Here is a 21393-nt window from a genome sequence, read left to right as displayed (position 1 = left end):
TACAAGGGGAGAGGTCTGAAATCCTAGCTAACAGTTTTCATCTTTTTTTTTTTTTTTAATTAAGATAACTCAAAACTTACATGGAAATTTCCTAAAGTTCCATTATATCCAATGGATTCTGTTTTAAAATAGATACACCTGTGCATGGTTCGCCTTTCCTTGTTTTTCTGAGGAGCACCTTCACCTTATCAGCCAACTCTTGAAACTGTCTTAAACGTTCATATACTCTCTCATTGCATCAGGGCTCACGTGGGTTTTGCTTTAAATTGGTGTGCGACTTGTGCTGCACATGCATATCTGTGAACCCATATGGCTGTGCACACCAGCCTATACATATGCATACATGCATGCCTGTGTACACATGTCCATGTGCACTTACATTTGACATGTATGCACAGCTTTTAGACCTTGCCTTTCTCCCCTGGGTCTTGGTAAAGCAGCTAATGTTGGCATCTTTATGTTTACTATATTAAAGGAGTAATCCAAGAGATGTTCTCGTGGCAAAGGACAACAGAAAGGAAAAAGACATTGGTTCTTCCAGATTCTTCTCCAAGCCACTTAGCAGGTGAGGGGGCGGGGAGGGCAGGTAGGGCTGCTGGGAGCCCAGGAGCTCCTGGCTCTGTCCCCAGGCACAGCAGGCTCTGAGGGGCCCTGCACCCGTGGGCACAGGGAGCTAACTGCCGCCTGTGGGCGAGACGTGCAGGTCCCTCCGGGTCACATGCGCTGGGAGAAGTCGCTGCACACCTGCTCCAACGGTGTGACTGGGCTGCGGGTTTCCTGGGTGGCGTTGGAGGGCTGGGTAACTGCTCCAAGCTCGTGGCGGGCCAAGGGAAGTGGGTTGTGCTCAGAGCGGTTTGAGGTGCCCCGCGCTTCCACTGGTGTCAAGAGCGCCAGTCTCCGAGGGCGCACGGCTGCCAGCAGGCTCTGCGCACCCTCCACCGGACGGAGAGGGGCCTTAAAATAAAACAAAACAAGAAGCTTTAGCAACCAGGAAACCAGCAAGCAAAGGAAGCAGCTGTCTCTTTTGCTTTGAAATAACCCGTGAGAGAGAGGGAGGGAGGGAGGCGCGCGCGCGCGCGCGCGCACACACACACACACACACACACACACACACACACACGGCACCGCTGCACCCTGGGCCACTGATCTCACCACCTTCAGGCTTCCGTTTTCATAGAGGCTTTTCATTTTTCTTGACTAAGCAAATTTGCTCCTTGTCCAAACTATAATGATGATCATAAAATCATTCTGACCCGGGGTGGGAGGATGGAAAGGGGGCTGTTTCAGCATAGGCCACCGCTCTCTGTAAAGTCTAGGAGGGCTCTGGCCTGTTTTAGCATAGCCCCGTGTGGCTTTCCACCTTCTGACATCAGCAAGGGCAAATCCCCTATGTCAGGTCTTTGGGACGCCCCCAGGAAGCCCCTAGGAAACCCATCTGCCATGCAGGCTCCCAGACCAGTGATCTGCACAGCCCCCTCTGGCCTCCAGGCCCCACTCCTGGCTCAACTATCACTCTTTCTTGCTTCTCTACTGTGAGTTTTGGGGGCAGTAACCACAATTTTAGAATGAAAAAGGAAAAAAAAAAAAAAAGGAAAAACTGATGAAGGGACTATCAAGCAGAAAATATTTATCTTCTAGAAAAGTGAACTTGCAAAGTACACAACTGGCAGAAACTTCGCCCACTGGAGCGCCGTGAGCACTGGTCTTGTGAACGCCTCCGTGGACCTTCTCAGGGACTTTTTAGAGAAGATCACCAAATCCGCAATGACCTTGTTCAGCCCCGGGTGAAATTGCCATTTCTGCCCAGTTACATTTCCGCCGGCCTCAAGGGTCACCCTGGGTATTCCCTTAGATTTCGACATGGCCCACAGTACTTTGGTGATTTGGACAAAAGGTGTATAAAGCATAGCAGGTCTTCTTTCTCCGTCCCCGCCCTTTCCCCTGTATTCTCCCCCTCACTACTCACGTCCATGGGCTGGCGAGCAGGGCCAGATGGCACCGTGAATAGAAAGGCATCTGAGCGAGCCCAGGAGCCAGGTCTGGGAGTGGACCCCACCTTAGGCTCCCCAGGTAGGCCTGCACTTCTATTGCTAAAACCTGAAAATGTAGGGGTCTAAAAACATCATTTTCTCCTCCCCATTTTCCATTCTGGGGCCTCACGTTGATATTTCCTCCTTCATAATTTTCTTGCTTTTTTCCAAAAAGCATTTCATTGGAACACCAGAGTTTCCCAGTCACCGTCAGAATGGGAGAAAACACTGCACTGCTATCTGCTACCATTCTGCAACAAGAGCACATACTTCAGCGAAATATCCACATCTAAAGGAAACCCATCTTTTGCAGGAAGTAGAAAAATAGGCGGAAACCCCTGCATTTATTAACCATGTACATAATAACCAGGAAGCTCCTATCCGCACCTGGTGTGGCACCCACTGTGTGCTGGAAACTTCTGAGAGATGTCAAAGCTCATTAGAGAGAGAGAGAAGTTGCCAATTGAATGTAATAATAGAGAAAAAAATCTTTGGAAATTTGAAAAGATCCGTGTGCACAGAGCTAATAACACGCCCAACGCCACCATGCGAGCCTTACAAAAACTAACCCTAACTCCTGACTTTAAGAAAATGTGTTTGTGTTGTGCTCTCAATTCTGCCTCCTTTTAGGACTCTGAACATCTTCAGGTGACAGGGTCACTGTGGAGCTGGAAGAGTGGAGGGTGGGCAAGAGGGAAAAGAAACGCCAGGAGCTTAGGTCCAAAATTACACTTTTAGTAAAAAGAAAACTATGAGGCTACTTAAATGGACTAACGGATAAGATTTTTCCCAGTTCAGCTCCGCCACCCTGAAGATGTCAGTTTCTGCAGATAATTCCCTGAGAGCACCATAGAGTTTACATTGCAAGACAAAACCAGAAATATGGAAGGTCGACTTCCGAGTCCTCCCCATTGTCCTGAGCAATGGAAATGCTTGTCAAATTTTATAACACGGTCGATGTGACACTAAAGGGTTGGTATCGATTCACCTGTGACACATGGTGACTAAAAATTATAACGCTGGATGTGTGTAGCGATCCCCTGGGTGTGTATGTAGTGTTTTAGAAACATCAAACTTGCCATCTCGGGTCATGTGCTCTCCAGTGACCACGGGAGGTGAAGGAACATATGCCCATCTCGCTCATGCAAAAGGCGAGCCTCGGAAGTAACGGGTCTGGGGAGCTTTGCTGTTAAAGCTAAGAGCTGAACCCGGTTCTTCCCAACCCCAAGGCCAACTGGACTCCTCCTGCAGAGGCCAGCTTGGTGAAGAACTGGGAGGATGTGGAATGACCACACCAGCCTCCTACTCCAGCTTGGCTGGCAATGACTGTGGGAGACCACACTCCTGGTGAAGCCAGATATGCTGGCCTCTTGGGGAAAACCATCCACATTTTTATATAAAAAAGAGTTTAAATACTTCTGGGCACAATGGCCTCGCCTATCATCCCTCCAGAGGCTGAAGCAGGAGGATAGCAAGTTCACAGCCAGCCTCAGCAATTTATCGAGGCCTAAGCAACTTAGCAAGACCCTGTCTCAAAAAATAAAAAGGGCTAGGGATGTGCCTCAGTGGTTAAGCACCCCTGGGTTGGCTGCCTGGTACCATAGATAGATAGATAGATAGATAGATAGATAGATAGATAGACAGACAGATAGAAAGATACTGGCAGGAAGTCATTTAAACACAAATATTTGCATGCACATGCACATACCCCCTCCTCAAATAGGCACACACCACATATCTGTAGAATGGACTGGGGTCTCCAGGCCACTGGCTTATGATATCTGCCCTCTTCTGCCTGCTTCCCATTCATTGTATCCACCTGGATGCCAGGGGGACCATCATTAAACCTATATTAGAGTTATATAACTTCACAAATGAAGTTTTTCCTTAAAATATTTTCTCCTTAAAATAACAGTTTCAGTGCATCCACGAGAGCCACACATTTGAAAAACCAAAGCATCTTTGGGATCTCATGTTTGGCACCTGCAAGTGAACGGTAAACACACTCGCAGCCGCTAAGCCGTCGAGGCCACAGCAGTGACAGCGGCTCCTCAGCTCCATCAGTCCAAGCTGGGCCAGATCCACAAACTAATAAACATTTCCAAAATGCAGATCACAAAAGCCAGGGCACCTGCAGGAACCTCTGTGCCCATCACCTTTCTCTGTCCCCTTCAAGTCTGATGATTTGGCAGTTCTGGGAACTTTTCCGAGAGGAGTCAAGACTCACTCTGCCAGCCCCAGCTGTTCAGAGCTCAGCCCAATCTGTTCACGGAGCTGCTGTACTATAACAATAATGTGGCTACAGTTCACCTTCATTTGCTGCAAAGATCATTAACTATCCCTCAGAGAGACAGTATTAAAGAGAGTGCCCGAGGCATAACAAATGGAGATCCCTGGGTAGCCCAGTTCAACACAGGTAAGACGATGCCAGCCGGGCCACCTGACAGGGCCCACAGCCAGAGGAGAAGGGGAGAAGGCAAGGGCAGGAGGGGGGGAAGCCGGCCGAGGGAGAGAAAGCCAGGAGGTGCCTGGCACGCACACACGCCTGTGTGAGGAGAATAGAGAGCAAAAGGGACCGTGAGACAGAGACAAGGGGACATTAACGTGAAGTCACAGTGGTGACATGACTGCGTGTCTGGCAGCTCGCATTCCACTACAGCGGTGCAGGTAGACTGGTGGGGACTGGGGTGGGGGGGGACAGCAGTCTCCCACAGGAACATGTGACACCTTCACACTGGAGCACTGTGAAGTCAGTGAAACTTGTACTTAAGTCATGCATCTGACCTGCCATTCATACAGATGCTGAATCACAGTGTGCTTTCCACTCAACTCATGCACTTCATTATTAAAGGTTTAATGTGAGTCTCTTTTGAATCTTGTTCCCCTGACACTTCCCCAGACCAGCCCTGGGAAAGCAGCCTGTGATCTGAGTCCCCTGCCCAGAAAGTTCTGCCTGTTATAGACACACCTGGGAGCTCTTGAGGCAACATCAGCAGTATCAAGGACTGAGTTGCAATCATCCCCTTAATCAAAACCAAATTCCAGTCAATAAGTGAGTAGAAAACTGGTAGCAAAATGGCAGTTCCACAAGGCGGTCCGTCTCCTTGAGATTCACCTTCTTTGGAAATGCATAGATAATGAACTGCAACAAAAACAGCAGCTCTCACTGTTTACTTCTGCCTAGTGAAATCCCTCCCTCCAGCAGTGGTCCCCAGCTGGGGGCCATGGGGTTCTCCATGATACTACTTTTGGTTGCCACAGCTGGAGATGGGCTTCTAGGGGCAGAGACCAAGGGTGCTGCCACACATGCTACCAAGCACAGGACAGCACCCCTCCCCAGCAGGAATTATCCACCCCAAAATGTCAGCCGTGCGGAGGTTGAGAAATGCTCCAGAGACTTAGTCAGAAGTCCACCCCCCACATTTCAATATCCTATATGGCTTTTATTGTCAAGCAGAAGAGGATTCGAATTGACATCTTCCTATCATTAAAATACCTTCTCTCCAGAGAGTAATAGCATTTGACATCAATGAAAAGGGGCCCAAGGAGCAGAAGTTGAACACTAACACAGAACCACAGTGGGAGCCCTGTGAATCCTACTGTAGTGCCAAACTCTGCCCAGGCTCCAACCAGGGATTTAATTGTTCAAATGTCCAAGAAAAAAAATTTTTTCCCCAGAGTGTGATTTAATTCACCTAGAAGGATGCCTTCAAACATGTGGACCCAAAGACTCCAACATGAATTTTATGTTTATAAAGAAGAAAAACCCCTTCACCCCTTCTTATGGAGACACACACAAAAGCACACCCTCCCCACCCCACCCTGAAATCCGAGACTCTATGTCAAGTAAACTGACTGCAGGTAAAAAGACTCTGTGTAAAAGCTAAATTGGCTTCAAATAAAAGAAACTCACCTGAGGGGTGGAGAGGAGGGAGTTGGGACTTAACCCCAGCACACCTGGAGATTAATTAGCAGTCCTTTGATGTGCTCACTGCCCTCACCCAGAGCTCAGGGAGTCACCCCGACATTTACAGGGCTATGAGGGAACTCAGTGTGAGCTCAGGTGGAGTCCTCATCTTGCCCAGGATGCCCCGCCTGCCGCCCTCGCCCTGCTGTGGTTCCCACCTGGTTGCCCTCCCCCGCCCACCCTCCTGGCTGCCTCTGGGCTCCCTGTGTGGCCCCTGTGGGAAGGGCTGCCATGCCAGCTCCCCGGCTTTCCTGGAGTCCTCCTGGCAGTCACACTTGCAGCTCCTGGGAAGGCAACGAGGGGAGCGCGTGCAGGCTGGGACCTCCAGCCCCGGAGAGACAGCGTGTGTCCTGCCCTGAAGTCTACCCAGGCTGCAGACCGTCCTCCAGCTGTTGTCCCGGGCAGATTTCCCCTGGACAGAGCAGACACAGGATGCCAAAGGGTTCATTCAGGGACGGTGGCCTGGGAGCACGGAGGATAGACTGGAGACAGGCGGGGGGTGCCCTCAGAGGAGGAGAAAATACCCAAAGAGAGTGTGAACCTGCTGCTTTTCAGCTAAATGTTCCCTTTTAGGTGGGTAGAAAACAGAGGATGGATTGGGAAACTTCGTGTATGAAACTGTCCCTGGGTGATTTAAAAGGAAAATGAGGGCCCAGTGTTGCCACAACTCTGCCCACTTCCCAGATCTACCCCAAAGCTGCCGCTGTAACCACCACTGGCAGAATTTCTCACCAGCATGTGGGAGGTGACAGCAGGTGATTCATGTCTGCTGGGAGGAGGGAGAAACGTTAGGGGCAGAGGGTTGGGATCATCTGCTTTATAACCAGGTCAATCAGGAGAACTTCTACCAGCCAAGAGACTTCTACCCATTGGAACGTATTAAAAACCAAAGTCCTGCCCCCGTCAAACCCAGAGGGCAGGAGGAAGGGTCAGCAACGCTGCACGCAGGGCACCAGGAGAGTGTGCAGGTCCCTGCAGAATCCTCCCCAGAGAGTCGGGTTGGCCAGACTCTCATCCTGAACACAACACAACTCCTGAAGGTGCCCATCCTGAAGGTGCCCTCGTTGGACCCAAGGGGGTTAGGGAAGGCAGGGGGCCTGGATAGACCAAAGAGAACAAGGGGAGACAGCAGACTCCCCAAGCCATACCCTCAGCCCCGCACCTGCTCTTTACAATACCAGGTCCCTCAGGCCCTCGGGACTCACGAAGCTACATTCACGCACTGTGCTGCGCTCCTTGGTTATTAGGTTTATTGAGAAATTATAAAGATTCGAATCAAAGAATGAACCTCATAACAAAAGACAGGCTCCTTTCACACGCCAAGAACAACACACTTTCTCTACCGCTGGATTGAACGTGAAGTTGATCTTAGTATCTCCAAATCTTCCCCCATCTCCTCAAATCAGATCTCCATGAACGGTGGGTCCAACTGGGTCCTTAGTGATTTATTTAATGGCTTCTTGCTGCGTTAGCTGCCCAGTTTACTAAGAAAAGTTAGGGTTCAGAATTAAGTTGCTTAACTATAATAACTAGCATCAGGGAAATTTTCTTCATTTAAAATTTTTTTTTTCCTAAATGAACATGGTACACACCACATTCCCATGCATCTTCTTGGAGAATATAAGTAAACTTCACTTGCTGGTATTTATCAAGAACAGTCCATGTCATTTGTGGTATTAGTGATTTACCACAGGAACATCACTCATCTCCCTCATGATCCTGGACAAGTCTGCCGGACTTTCTTCCACTGCAGAAACACTAAGTCAACCTTATAAAACACCCTTCACACGTATCTTAGCCATCTGCGAAGTTTCTTATAAGCACAAACCACTCAGCATCATGTCAGCAGCTTCATGATGTCCCCAGGAATCCTACATTATTAAAACGTGAGCATTTTGCCGTCCCCGTAAAAACCCCAAATTAGCAAATTTCAGGTGCTCAGCTGAGGAAGTCCCCACACTGTAGAGTCATGTTTAATCAAGGTCAAGTCTCAATGAAGCAGGGAGAAGCAGTGACGTAGGCTCTTGGGTAGTGACCAAAGAGCCAGATTCAAATGCAGTCACAGAAAAACCCTAAGAAACCCTGAGAAGACCCTGGAGACACATGGCAGAAAACCTGGCCTCCCTGGGTCAAGGCAGGTGGCTTCGTTCTCCTTCTCCCTCTGCAGCATGCAAGGCTGCTAGGGAAGATGTCCCCCAGGCCAACCAGAAAGGGCCAGAGAGAGGCAGCAGGAAGAGGAGGGGAGTGAGGAGGGGCAGAATCACCCCCCAATTTGACCCAGCAATCAGAGTGGCCCAGCCATGGGTAGAAGGACCTGGGCACAGTGGCATCTCTTTTGGAGTCCGATCAAGCCACCAGAGTTCCGTTTTCCTGGCTGTGAGATAATAATGGTGAGGATTCCAGCCCTTTCCCTACCCTGGGCTCGCCATCTCCCGGGCCTTCCCTCCTCACCCCCATCTTCCTGCCCTACTACGTATCCTTTGAAAGATTTAGCTCACATATCCGCTCATATTCACCGTGATTACTGCCTCCTCCTTCGTGTGTCTGTGGAACGTTCCTTCTGCTAATGGAACTCTCTTTACACTGTCTGGGGACTTACTGGGAAGAGGAATTCCTGCCACCAAAGCCAAATGCCTTGAGGACAGATTCAGACTCTTGTCGTCTTTTATCCCCAAGGATGGGGGAGGGTCTGGAATAGAGCAGGTGCCCAGTACACCTGCTGAACCAGTGAATGGGCACAGGAGCATCAAAGCTACCCAAGACGCCAAGAAGGCTAGACTGAAGAGTCTCATTTGCATATTTCCTGCCTTCTACCATCCACTTAAAAGGACTGTAAAGACAGAATATTTTCAACTCTAAAGGAAAATAAAGCCCCAAACAGAAAAGGTAAGCAGCCTTCTGTAAATTATCATGAGGAGTGGACTTTTCAAGTCACAGCCCTGAAACACCAGTCCTCTGTACGTAAAGTTCTGTTCGTCTCTCCCAAGATTTGCTTCTCACCATGAGTGTGGTTCAGGCCGAAGACCAAGATGACCCGGGCCCCCTGTGTACAGAGACACAAAATCTCCCACATTCTCAGCATCCACTGTGCCCGGCTGAAATTCTGGGTTCCTGGAAGGCTGTCCAGGGAGCTTCTCCTAATGGTTCCAAATGACTAAAATCCTCCCCCAGCCTCTCCCTCTGCCTTAAGTTATATAATTTACAACCACTGTCCAAAAAAAAATGTCCACTACTTATAATTAATAAAAAAAATATAAGCTTGGAAATAAATACACACACAGAGAAATATTTCCTAAGTCAACTGAGGCCAAAGTCAAAGTTCTCAGGGAGCCACACACCATGAGCTCATCGGGCTGCAGAATGCTGAGGAGCCAGGCAGTCTGCACCCGACCACGCTCACCCTGGGACGCTGACAACTGAGTCCTCCCATGCTGCAGCAAAGTAATGGCACCTACTGCACAGTCGTGTCACGCGGGGTCAAGGGGAGAGCAGCTGGCGCTCTGTGAGGAGCACAGAGGTGTGCGGGACCTAGGCATCCCATAATGGCCAGGGTTTTGCTGTGGGGCCATCTTCATATGGCCTTGACTTTTCAGTTATTTTCAAAAAACATTCCTAAAGATGAGAAAATGCTCCTCAGGGGCACACCTCTGCCATGATGTCACGGCTGCATTGGGCACAGAAAGCAATATAAGAATTGGATCCTAGAATACAGATGCTCCTTGGCTGACGAGGGGGTAATGTCCCAGTAAATCCACTGTAAAATAAAAGTATCCGAAGTGGAAAACATTCAGAATACCTCACCTACGGAACACCACAGCTCTGCCACACCCTAATCCACGAGCTGCCGGGCCGTCTCCTCAGGATGACCTGGAGCAGAGCTGGCTGCCACCGTGCAGCGTCACCAGGGTATCACACTGCATATTGCCAACCCGGGACCAGATCGAAATTCAGTATCTTGAGCTGTACTTTCTACTGAATGCACATGGCTTCTGCACCATCCGAAAACTAAAACATCACACTGAACCATCTCTAAGTCGGTTCCTGAATGTGTTCCTATAGGACATGAAATCATTGAAGGGTGAGAAATCACAACTGTCCTTCACCAAAACCCCGGTGGTTTCACTGTGTCCCACATGCTGGCACACACACAAAACACTTTTTGAGCCACATGCATGATAATAATTAAGGAGCCTACTATGGATGCTTATTAGCATGTTTTGGGCCAGGTTACCTGATACTCTGTCCAGTCAGAACAGTTATTGTCACAAGCATCTTCACCATCATTAATGCCTTTGATAAAAGGTAGATGAACTAATACGTAAGGGAGAGCCCAGTACACAGATACTCCATGGTATCTTTAAATTCCTTTCCCCACCCCTTTTCCCTCTTCAGTGCTGGGTACTGAAGCCAGGGCCCTGGGCATGCTAGGCAAACCCACTATCAGCGAGCCACATTCCCAGCCCAGCTTCCTCTCCCTTTTGAAAGAAAAAAATAATAATAATCAAAGAAAGCAGAATTATTTTTGTTTTGGGGGGGAAAAATAATTCAAACACGGTTGATGGAAAAGTTCTCTGTTTCGTTTTTAAACCAAGAAAACCCGCTGCATTAGGAGGAGGAGGCCAAGGAAGAGCAGGTGTTGACCACAAAACTGTACCTAGGAGACAGACGGTGGAAAGCAGTACCCGTGTCCGGTCAGCTCTGAAGAGTCGGATGCTGCCCTCTTCCCTAGGCTGGGTCCTGGCGCTCAAAGGCAAGTAGAGGTGTAAGATGCTGTTCATTTTTCACTCTGGAGACAGCTTGCATGCGGCATCTGAGAACAGGGAATTTTATATCCTCCTAGAGTAAAATATTGAGCATACATAAGTCATCTAATAAAAATCAGATTTTATGTTCTCTCCCCTCTCCATAACTAAGCAATATAAAAAAATTAAAGGATGGACAAAATTTCAAAAGGATTTATATGGAGCCCTTTTACCCCAAATCTATTATTCAAATTATCTTTGCTTGTGGCCGAAAGGTTTTGATATTAGACGACAGGAAAAGAAGAATTCAGCACCTCACAAGGACACAAGGAAAGGTTACAATTATTTCAGCTCCCAATAGCCCATGGTTACATACTGCACCTCCAAATGAGCCCTACAGAGTGTCCACAGAGTAGCTCTACATGCAAGTCCCTAGAGAAGACTCACACGGTATCACAGGTGAATAAAAAGTCAATCGTTTTTTTGCATTTTTTACCCTTTAGGAGATGAAGGGTCAGAAAGGTCATGTGATCTGATGAAGTTGGTGCTGCCTATGAAGGAGGAACTGAGACTGGAACCCTGAGTTTCCAACTTTCAGAATCTCAGAGAGGAGAGCTGCAGACGCCACCGGCAGAGAGCAGAGTGGGCCCCACCAGGGAGACCCGGAGGCGCTGCGTTTTAGGCTGTAGGTGCACGGAGCCATTGAGTCTGCTTGTCAAAGGGGAGCAGTTACAGACGTAAAACTCAGAAGCACTTCTGACACCCTCTTCCCTCTCCCTAGGCTTCCTGGCTGGGTGCTGATCTGACTTCCAGGTGCAAATACAGCATTCATCTAAGCTTTGCCAACGAGTCACTCCAACCTCCCCAAATCCTGAGGTTATATCACATTTATGCTGATTTTCACTGTATCTAGTCACTTCCCCTCAAAAAATTCACTTTCCTATATCATGAAGATCCAAGGTCAGCTTTTGTGCAGTCCACTCAATGCACAAAAAGAAGAAAAATATGATTGGACTGACATTGACGATTTGAGTCTTAAAAAAATGCCTAGTACTCCTTATCCTCTTAGATACAGTGAACAAAAACCATATTCACATTCACGGGGAACCTGCTGCATTCACGGACACACGTCTTTGTGGGTGGCTCTGCTTCTAGAGAGGTGTAGAGGTGCTCTAGAGAATTGAACTGTTTCAGCCCAGAGAAAGTAATGAGGGTAAGATGAGATACAATACGCACAGAAACAAGGCCTTGTCCCCCTACACGAAGCACTCGTTTAAAAGAGTCATCTCTATACAGAGGTGGAAAGTAGAAACAGCTTTAAAATGTACTTGGATTACTAAACTATTGGCACAGGCCTGTGATCCCATCAACGCAGAAGTCTGAGGCTGGAGGATCTCAAGTTCAAAGTCAGCCTGGGGAATTTTTTAGCAAGACCCTGTCTCAAAATAAAAAATAAATAAATAAAGAGGGCTACGGGTATAGCTCACCCCTGGGTTCAATCCTCAGTACCAAAAAAAAAAAAAAAAAAAAGCTGGGGGAGGAGCCCTGGTTATGACACAGTGTAGCATTACTGTTATTCCTGGACAAGTGCCAAATGTAAGAACTCTGATTTACTCCAATTTGGTATGTAAAAGGACAACACAAAACACCGTCAGGAAATATGGATGCCTGGCTAAGAATCCAGGTCAGAGAAACTGTAAAAAGGAAAGCTTGCATACGATGTTACATATAAACTAATAAAAAAATGACTGATTCTGGGTACTTATGTTATAAGGCATGCAAAGTTATAAACAGCTTTTATTCAGTTGTTTCACACCAACGCAAAGTTCACACCTTCAATGGCTCCACATGTGGTCCACGACGAGGAGTCCATGACAAGTCCACAAGTAAGTGTATTTTAAATCAAGAATAAGGACAGTCTGGCTTGCTGCTCGTCCTCTGAGGAACAGGCCTTCATACAGTAAAGTTAGACTTCTACCTTCCAACAAAATGTTGTCGGACTTCATAAGCAGCTACACTTCTTCTGAAAAGCATCCACAAACCATCAAGAGATCCACGAACTTGCTAACTTTGAGAGACAGCCGTTAGAAGGGCAATTAAAATTCTCCTGTCTTTAGAGAATACCTAAATACATTCTGCTTCCATTTTTGAAGTTTCCAAAAGAAGCAATTCCAAAATCAACATCTAGTCTTGAACTCATCTTACGTGTTTTTTTTTTTTTTTTTTTTTTTTTTTTTTTTTTAATTTGTACAGAGTCTCCTTTCCGAAGACCTAGTAAAAGATACGATGCTGAGCCTTTTGCCTCATTTCCTTCCAGGCCTTTCCAGGACTCTGGCTTGACCCGTCTCCTCCGCTGGGTGGGGCAGACTGTGCACTTTGTGTGTGGACCATGTTAAGGGAAATAACTGGCCTGAATAACATGTGATATTTTGGGGGCAATAAAAGATACAAATAGGATAATCCATAATAAAAAAAAAACTAAACTATTGACAGATTATTGGACTTAAGGACACAGAATAGCAAGGCTGAGAGAAGCCTTCATGCTGAGCAAGGCCACATCTTATTCCGTAAATAAGGATGTGAAGTCCATAGACACCCAGAAACCGCACCATACTCAAGATCCTACTGGGCAGCAAAACCAAGACTAGACTTCCAAACTTGACTTCTGACAAGTTTTTTATTATGGCACTGGAATGAATTTTTATACCATGCCTACCATATTTTTCTCAGTCTACTTGTTCCTCCATTTCTTTGGTTGGATGTTAGTAACTTTTTTCCAGACTTCATCCAGGATCCTTGTAGTGCAAAGTCGTTGCTCAGGGCTGAGCAGGAGCAAAGCCTCATGAGGGCACTGGCTGCTGTCCTGGAGTGACAGGCAGGGCAGCCATGGGGACATGGGGACACTGAGGGGCACACCAAGACAGACCGACTTCCCAGCACTGCTGGACGCAAATCAGCTGCAAGGGCAATGAGATAAGCCACTCACCCTTCAGTGAAGAGAATGTCAAGGAAAGGAAATAGGTCAGGCAGTACCATTAGTGAAGAGTCACTCCTGCTACCAGAAAATAAGGCTAATGGGAGAGGGAGCTGCTTTGTCTAAGTTCCAGGTACAGCAAGCAGAGCAGACACTTGGAGAAGGGCTTCTGCAAAAGTCCCACGCTCCTCAGGTTAGAGGAAATAGCCACTGTTTCCTTTCCAGATTTCCAAATTCATTTCCCAGTGTGTCATTATGAGAAGTCGGTATCATGGAGAAAGAAATTCCCAGCTCCCACAATCTACCCAGACCAACACTGGTAATACAGAATTCCCAGAAAGGAGTTTTAAAACAACAACAACAGAAGCACTCTCCTTGTTTAGCTTTCCAGGTCAAAGTTAATATTTCCCAACTCACCACCACAACTGGAGAAAATTGAGCAAGAAGGATATCAATATGGATTTTGCTTTTATTATTTTTTAGCTCTACCATTAGCAATTTTTGGATCTTGGGACAATTCCAGTGGATGGAGATCAGAAAATGAAGATTGTTGGTTTGTAGTTTGCTCTTGATATCTTAGAGGAGAATGGTGTGAATATTCACTTAGACCACAGTTCTACATGCTTCTTCCACCAGGTGCAGAAGCAAGTTCACCCAGGAAGCAAGCTGAACAGATTACAGATTGTGACATGCAGCTACCTCCCCTAGAAAAACCACCAGGGAACAAGAATGTCTCAGCATTTGACAAATGATGAAAAGAGAAGCAGTTATAAAAATTTCCCCACACTCAAGTCATAATGGAAGAGGCTGGATCCCAATCCAGAGTTCCTGATGCCAAGTGCCCTAACCCATGTGTGTCTACTTAATATCTCTCTTCCTCACAAAACTAGGGGGTGGAACCACCCCATGACCCAGTTATCCCTCCCCTTGGCATTGATCCAAAAGATCTAAAATCAGCATACTACAGCGATACAGGCATGTCAGTGTTTATAGCAGCAAAATCCACAAGAGCCACATTATGGAATCAACCCAGATGTCCGGAATAGATCAAGAAAATGTGGTATACACACAATGGAGTTTGACTCAGCCATAAAGAAGAATGAAATAATGGCATTTACTGGTAAATGAACAGAAATGGAGAAAATCATGCTGAGTGAAATAAGCCAGACTCAGTGAAGGACTGAATGTTTTCCCTCATAGGTGGAAGTTAGAGCAAAATAAGGGAAAGAAGGCAGTGGGGGAGGGGACGCTATATCATAAAGATAGGGAAGATCAGTGAGTAGAAGGGGAACAGAGGGAGGGAGGGGGGATACGGGATGAATGTATCCGAATCCTGCCATATACATATACAAGGGCCAAAGGGGGTCCCACCTTTGGGTAAATGTAGAAGGTGCCAATCAAAAATAAATGAATAGGGAAAGGAGGGGGTAAGGGGGTAGGGATGATGGTGGAATGAGTTCGACATGTATGAAGACACGAATGGTATGTTTTTGAATACCTGTTTACAATCAGTGACTTGAAGAGTCGTGCTCCGTACGTGTAATATGACCTGAATCACATTCTGCACAACAAATTAGAATAAATAAACAATTTATTTAAAAAAGAAATGAATAAAGGAGTGAAAGGAAGATGAGTGGAGGAGGGAGAAAAGAGAGGAGGAGGGGATGACAGGGTGGGGGACCCCCCACTCCCTGTAATCAAATTCCTTCCATGTGTGATTTTGTCAAAACGAACCCAAATACTATGTATAAATTATAATGCTCCAATAAAAAAAATGAAACAGATCTTACTTCTTACTTTTCTTTCCCTTGCTGAGATTTGAAGAGCTGAGCATAAAAGGTTTTTGAATGTAACATATGAGGGAAATTCATCATTTCAATTGTCCACATACTCTACTCCAAAATTCTTACTGATAACACAGCAGTGGCTTTTTATTATCTTTTGGTTCTCTCATGGGGGAAAACAACCTAACTTTTGGAAATTAAAAAATACGAGTTTAGCATATATTTTTAGGGGGCAGGGAGAAACTAATAGTTTTAACTATCTTTGTCTTAGAATCAAAAGGAACAAACCTCGAGTGGAAAAGCCAATCCTACCCTCCAATCATATAAACCCAGCCTTGCATGTCGAGACCTATAAAACACAAAGAAAGGCACATGGAGGTCAGGGAAAGACACCTGCTCACCAGATCTTCATGTTTTAGGTCACTCCAAGGTTTGGGGGGTGAATGAACATAAAAGTTTTTGGAAGAATAGCTTTTTAAAAATTCAAAATCATGATATTCTTTCTTCTCCCAAGAAAAGCAATCTGCAGATAATTAAGACGTGAGCAGAATGGCGAGCGCTCCAGATCCTATCAGCGTGCAATAATTAGCACTCAGACTCAAAAGTCATGAAGTGATCCCTTTGCTATGTGATTCAGAAGCCCTGGCTCTCTATTTTCAGATTAAAATAAAGACCAAGTGACTAAGCTTCAACCACGTCTGAATGCTTGTGGGCCACTTTCCCCACAACCAACAACCTTACTTAAACTCCCAACTTCTAAACTGCTAAAGCCATGGAAACATTCATGATGACGTTCCTTCACCAAACCTCAGCTTTCCTCCTGCTTCTGCCCCGGGCCAACCTACTCACTCCACAGCAAGCACCAGCACCCTGCTCAGCTACTCCCTCGGACCTCCGTACCTGCACCCAACACCTTCGACCATGAGAAAACCAGAACCCACAGAGTACTCCCCACTGCCGCACTCTCCTAGTTCACCGAGGGCAGTTACCAACCTCAGATTTTTAGCCTTGATCTTTTCAGCTGCTATGGGAAGGCTGTGTCTGGGTAGCTCAGTCTGCATAGGGCAGTTCCTGGGCTCCAAGTGTGCATGTGTGCACACACACTACCCTCCTGCTGTGCCACACAGGAAAAGTACACACTAAGTTTCCAATAAGCTAAGCAAGTATTAAACAATCAAGATATTGCTTTGCTACTGGCAGAAGCAAAAGGCAGCTATTTATTAAAAACATATTGTCAACGAAATATTTTTTGTGGAAATAAAAAATAATTGCTACTCGTTTTTTCCTCATACATTCTATTGTCATGTATACCTATGAAGAACAAATTAAAAAAAATTTAAAAAATAATTTGGTATTTATCAATCACTAGGGATTGAATACTATACATCTTGTATAATCTCCATAAATAGAAATTTGAAATTCCACTTTTACAGAAAATAAATGAGGTCATGAGAAGCTGAGTCAGTTAGCCAGGGCCAATTAGTAATAGCATCAGAATTCACACCCAGAGCCACCACCTCGCTGCCCTGCTGGTCTCAGGGTGCTGCCTGACCACCAGCCCCTTGTAACAGTCAGACCTGGTCTGGTTACTGACCTGCCGAAGGAACTCAAATTATTATCGGTTTACCTAATAAACTATGCAAAGTGCAAAATATTTTTATGCCAAAATGCCTTTATTGGTAGGTACCATTGAGGCTCTTCATTATCTCCAGCAGGTAAAAAGCACACACCTGCGACATTTAAACAACGTAGGGCCTTCTGTGTGGTCTTCACCAGCTCCAACCTCCTTCTGCTGGCTCCTTAACTTGCCACTGCCTTTCAATCAAAATCACAGCAGCCAACGTCCACACTGAGAGCGCTGTTAGGGTTTAGGAGACCCTGACCCTGGGGTAGAGAGAACTATTGCTCTACTCTAGCTCTTTCACTGTCCCAGGAAAAGTAATAGTTTTACTTTGGCCTCCTCTTTAATTGAGGTACTAATTGAGATTCTTGGGACTTTCATAATCTTAATCTGATTTCTCCAGATAGAAAGATTATAGAATTCCCAAAGAAATCTATATCAATAGTGTAAGGTTTTAAAATGACTAAGAGATTGGTGTCAGAGCACCAGCGCTTTGCAGAAGGCCAGCGACATCAATCAGAGGATGATTTACTGTATACTAACTTGTGCTGGTGAATTCTCCAGAAGGGCTGACCTATCTGTTCCTCCCGCACAGTCCCCAGCCCACCTTGACTCCACCTGTCAACATGGAGCCTACACAGAGAAGAGCCGGGCCCCCTCTTTCTTCAGTGCACCTCGCTGGGCAGGCCCCAAGAGCTGCCTGCAAGAGTTTGGTAAGATTCTGGGTCCAGTCTCTTGACCTCACCTGACCCTGCCTCTGTGAACATTGCTCATCTCCTGGAAAGGGGTGTGTTTCCAAGCCTCTTCCACATCAGCAGTAGAAAGGAATTTGCAGCTCTGAGAGCTAAGAGACCTGGACAGAAGAAGCTGTGGGAGGGAGTGGCACTGGGGGGTGAGGAAGTGCCTGAGGGCCTCCCACTTAGCCGTGCTCCCATCCCTCTGTGGCTAGGCAGTGTCAGAGAAGGCAGCAGGCCGTGGAGGTGAGTGGGAGTACTGCCCTTCCCTTGGCCTTCTGGCTGGGAAAGGCCAACGTCTCTGCAGCACCCACACCCTGCAGGGAGCCTGGAGGGAGGCATGGACTTGCCTGACTCTGGTGGCCATGCCGGCCACTCCAGGTGTCCCCGAATCCCCCTCAGAAGATGGACATGTACTCTGACCAACATGGGGTCAGTGAGGGTGGATGAAAGTCCATACAGTGACTTTCCAATGACAACCAGAGCTCTTGGGGCTGCTTTCTAGAGGTAAGTGGGGGGAAGTTTGGAGAAAGAGGAAAACCCAAATGTTTTCTTCCAGCACCACAATTTCAGCCCTCCTGCTTGGCTGCGCAGAGGGACAAAGTGGTGTACCTGTGGGGAGCACTCTTAGGCCAGGGGCGCACACTCCAGGCCAGGGGCGCACATTCCAGGCCAGGGAGCACTCTCCAGGCCAGGGGAGCACTCTCCAGGCCAAGGGAGCACTCTCCAGTCCAGAGGCACACATTCCAAGCCAGGGGTGCACACTCCAAGCCAAGGGAGCACTCTCCAGGCCAGGGGCACACATTCCAGGCCAAGGGAGCACACTCCAGGCCAGGAAGCACTCTCCAGGCCAAGGGAGCACTCTCCAGGCCAAGGGAGCACTCTCCAGGTCAGGGGCACACATTCCAAGCCAGGGGAGCACTCTCCGGGCCAGGGAAACACTCTCCAGGCCAGGGGCACACATTCCAAGCCAGGGAGCACACTCCAGGCCAGGGAGCACTCTCCAGGCCAAGGGAGCACTCTCCAGGCCAAGGGAGCACTCTCCAGGTCAGGGGCACACATTCCAAGCCAGGGGAGCACTCTCCAGGCCAGGGGAACACTCTCCAGGCCAGGGGCACATACTCCAGGCCAGGGAGCACACTCCAGGCCATGGAGCACTCTTAGGCCAGGGGCACACACTCCAGTCCAGAGGAGCACTCTCCAGGCCAGGGGAGCATTCTCCAGGCCAGAGGCGCACTCTCCAGTCCAGAGGAGCACTCTCCAGGCCAGGGAGCACTCTCCAGGCCACGGAAGCACTCTCCAGGTCAGGGGCACACATTCCAAGCCAGGGGAGCACTCTCCAGGCCAGGGGAACACTCTCCAGGCCAGGGGCACACACTCCAGGCCAGGGGAACACTCTCCAGGCCAGGGGAGCACTCTCCAGGCCAGGGGCACACACTCCAGGCCAAGGGAGCACTCTCCAGGCCACGGGAGCACTCCTGCCTTTGGGAACATAGGCAGGCTGCAGTGAACGGCAGGGAGGCTGGGATACTGGAAGCCCAGCTCACAGGCCTGTGATTAAATGTGAACTCCTCACCCACGAGGCGAAGAGTCAATGTTTGATAGACTGGGACCCATGCCAGACTCCAGCTCAGTGGCCTCCCCACAGGGGACTAGTTCAAAGAAATGAGATGTAGCAAAACAATTTGTGCCAGCTGCAAGAAAACCCCAGCTCACAGGTCAGACGTTGGAGCCGTCCTCTGGGTGTCTGGACATAGCAGCTGGCTCCTCCCCAGGGACTTGACATTGTAGAGTTTCTCTGATCATCCTGTCCACTAGGCAGGGTTGAAGGTGGGCCTCTTCTGGACTTTAGGTCCTCAACATTGAATATGCTGGGTCCCTACCGTCAAATGCAGTGGCTCTGGAGCCCTTGAAATCTGTCAATCAAATTGAGACACACCATAAGTTCAAAATGCACAGTGGATTTCAAGACTCAGCATGGAAAATAAAGCAAACATCTCATTCATTCTTTGATTCATACAATATTGAAATATTTTGATATGATAGGTTAAATAAGTAAATTGTATTGGTAAAATGGATTTACCAATTTCTCTCTTTGTTTAATTATACCTGTGGCTTGCATTGTATTTATTTTGGACTGCACTATTCCAAGAATCCCATAAATGCTGTTGAAGGAAAGAGTGGAAACTAATAATGAAATAGCTGAATTAACATTAGCATCAATGTTTTCAAAGTCAGTATAGAACTAGTCTTAGAAATGTTGCAAAATAAGTGAGGCAAAACTTTTTTTTGTATCTGGAGCTATGTTTTATTCTGAGTCATATGCTGTGAGAAAATGCTTACTAATCACCCAGGCCTCTTAAAAAATGAGACAGCAACAGACTCTGAGCCAGGCCACACCACGGAGGCCAAACTCAGCCATCAGGACTGGGTTAAGAACAACCAGCTCACACATGTGAGGGATTGTCAGAGATGAAACAACCAGTCAACAAATTTCCAAGCTTCTCTTCATCCTAAACAACACTGTTCCCTCAGTTCAACTGATTGCTTTGAATATATTCTTTTAAATTGTTTTTTAAAATGCATAGCTTTCTACCTTTTTTTTTTTTTTTTTTTGGTACCAGGGATTAAGCCCAGGGGCACTTAACCACTGAGCCACATCCCTATCCCTTTTTATTTTTTATTTTGAGATGGGGTCTTGGTAAGTTGCTGAAGGACTCACTAGGTTGGGGAAGCTGACTTTGAACTTTGATCCTCCTGCCTCAGCCTCCCAAGCCAGTGTACCTGGCCTCTACCAAATATATAAAACACGACTAATTTCAATCCTTATTAAACTCTTCAAAAAACTGAAGAGCAGAGAATATTTCCTAACTCATCCTTTGATGCTGGTATTACTCTAATGAAAAAACTCAGACCAAGACACTACCAGAACTGAAAACCACAGACAATATCCCTGAAGAGCACTGAAGCAAAGTTCTGATAAAATACTAACAGACGGAGTTCAGCAGCATATGAAACAGATTGTACATCACAACCAAGTGGAATAATTCCTGGAGTGCAAGGATGGTTCGACATACAAAACCAATTAATGTCACATGAGGAATTAGCATAATAAAGGGAAAAGACACGTGGTCATGTCAAGTGATGCAGAAAAGGCACCTGACAAAATTTCACAACCATCCATGAAGAAAACACTCCACAAACTAGGAAGAGAAGGGAATGATCTCCACATAGTAAAAATCATGTATGAAAATCCCACCATGAACATCAGGCTCAATGATGAAAGATTAAAATCCTTCCCTCTAAGATAAGGAACAAGGCAAGGATGTCTGCTTTCACCGCTTTATTCCATATGGTACTGGAAGGTTGCGGCAAGAAGGGGACAAAAGGCATCCAAACAGAAAAGAGAGAAAATTATGTTTGTTTGCAGATGTCAAGATCTCATATATAGAAACCCCAAATATTACACACACACACAGACACACACACACACACACACACACACACGCATACACATCCACATGAACTTTTACATTAATAA

At 47.0% G+C, this 21393-nt stretch overlaps 1 long non-coding RNA gene across 1 annotated transcript; it reads right to left on the bottom strand.

Annotated features, from left to right (window-relative positions):
* Positions 1–587: 587 nt before the first annotated feature.
* Positions 588–19762, bottom strand: LOC143400952 (uncharacterized). Its single transcript, XR_013091550.1, has 3 exons — positions 19569–19762; positions 10652–10833; positions 588–954 (listed from the first exon to the last, which is right to left on the bottom strand). It is a non-coding gene; the product is annotated as an uncharacterized LOC143400952 (long non-coding RNA).
* Between the last annotated feature and the right edge of the window lie 1631 nt (positions 19763–21393).

This window comes from Callospermophilus lateralis, chromosome 6, assembly GCF_048772815.1.
Source record: "Callospermophilus lateralis isolate mCalLat2 chromosome 6, mCalLat2.hap1, whole genome shotgun sequence".
Lineage (NCBI taxonomy): Eukaryota > Metazoa > Chordata > Mammalia > Rodentia > Sciuridae > Callospermophilus > Callospermophilus lateralis.
The sequence above is the reverse complement of the archived record's forward strand: the minus strand, read 5'-3'. Positions and strand labels throughout refer to the sequence as shown.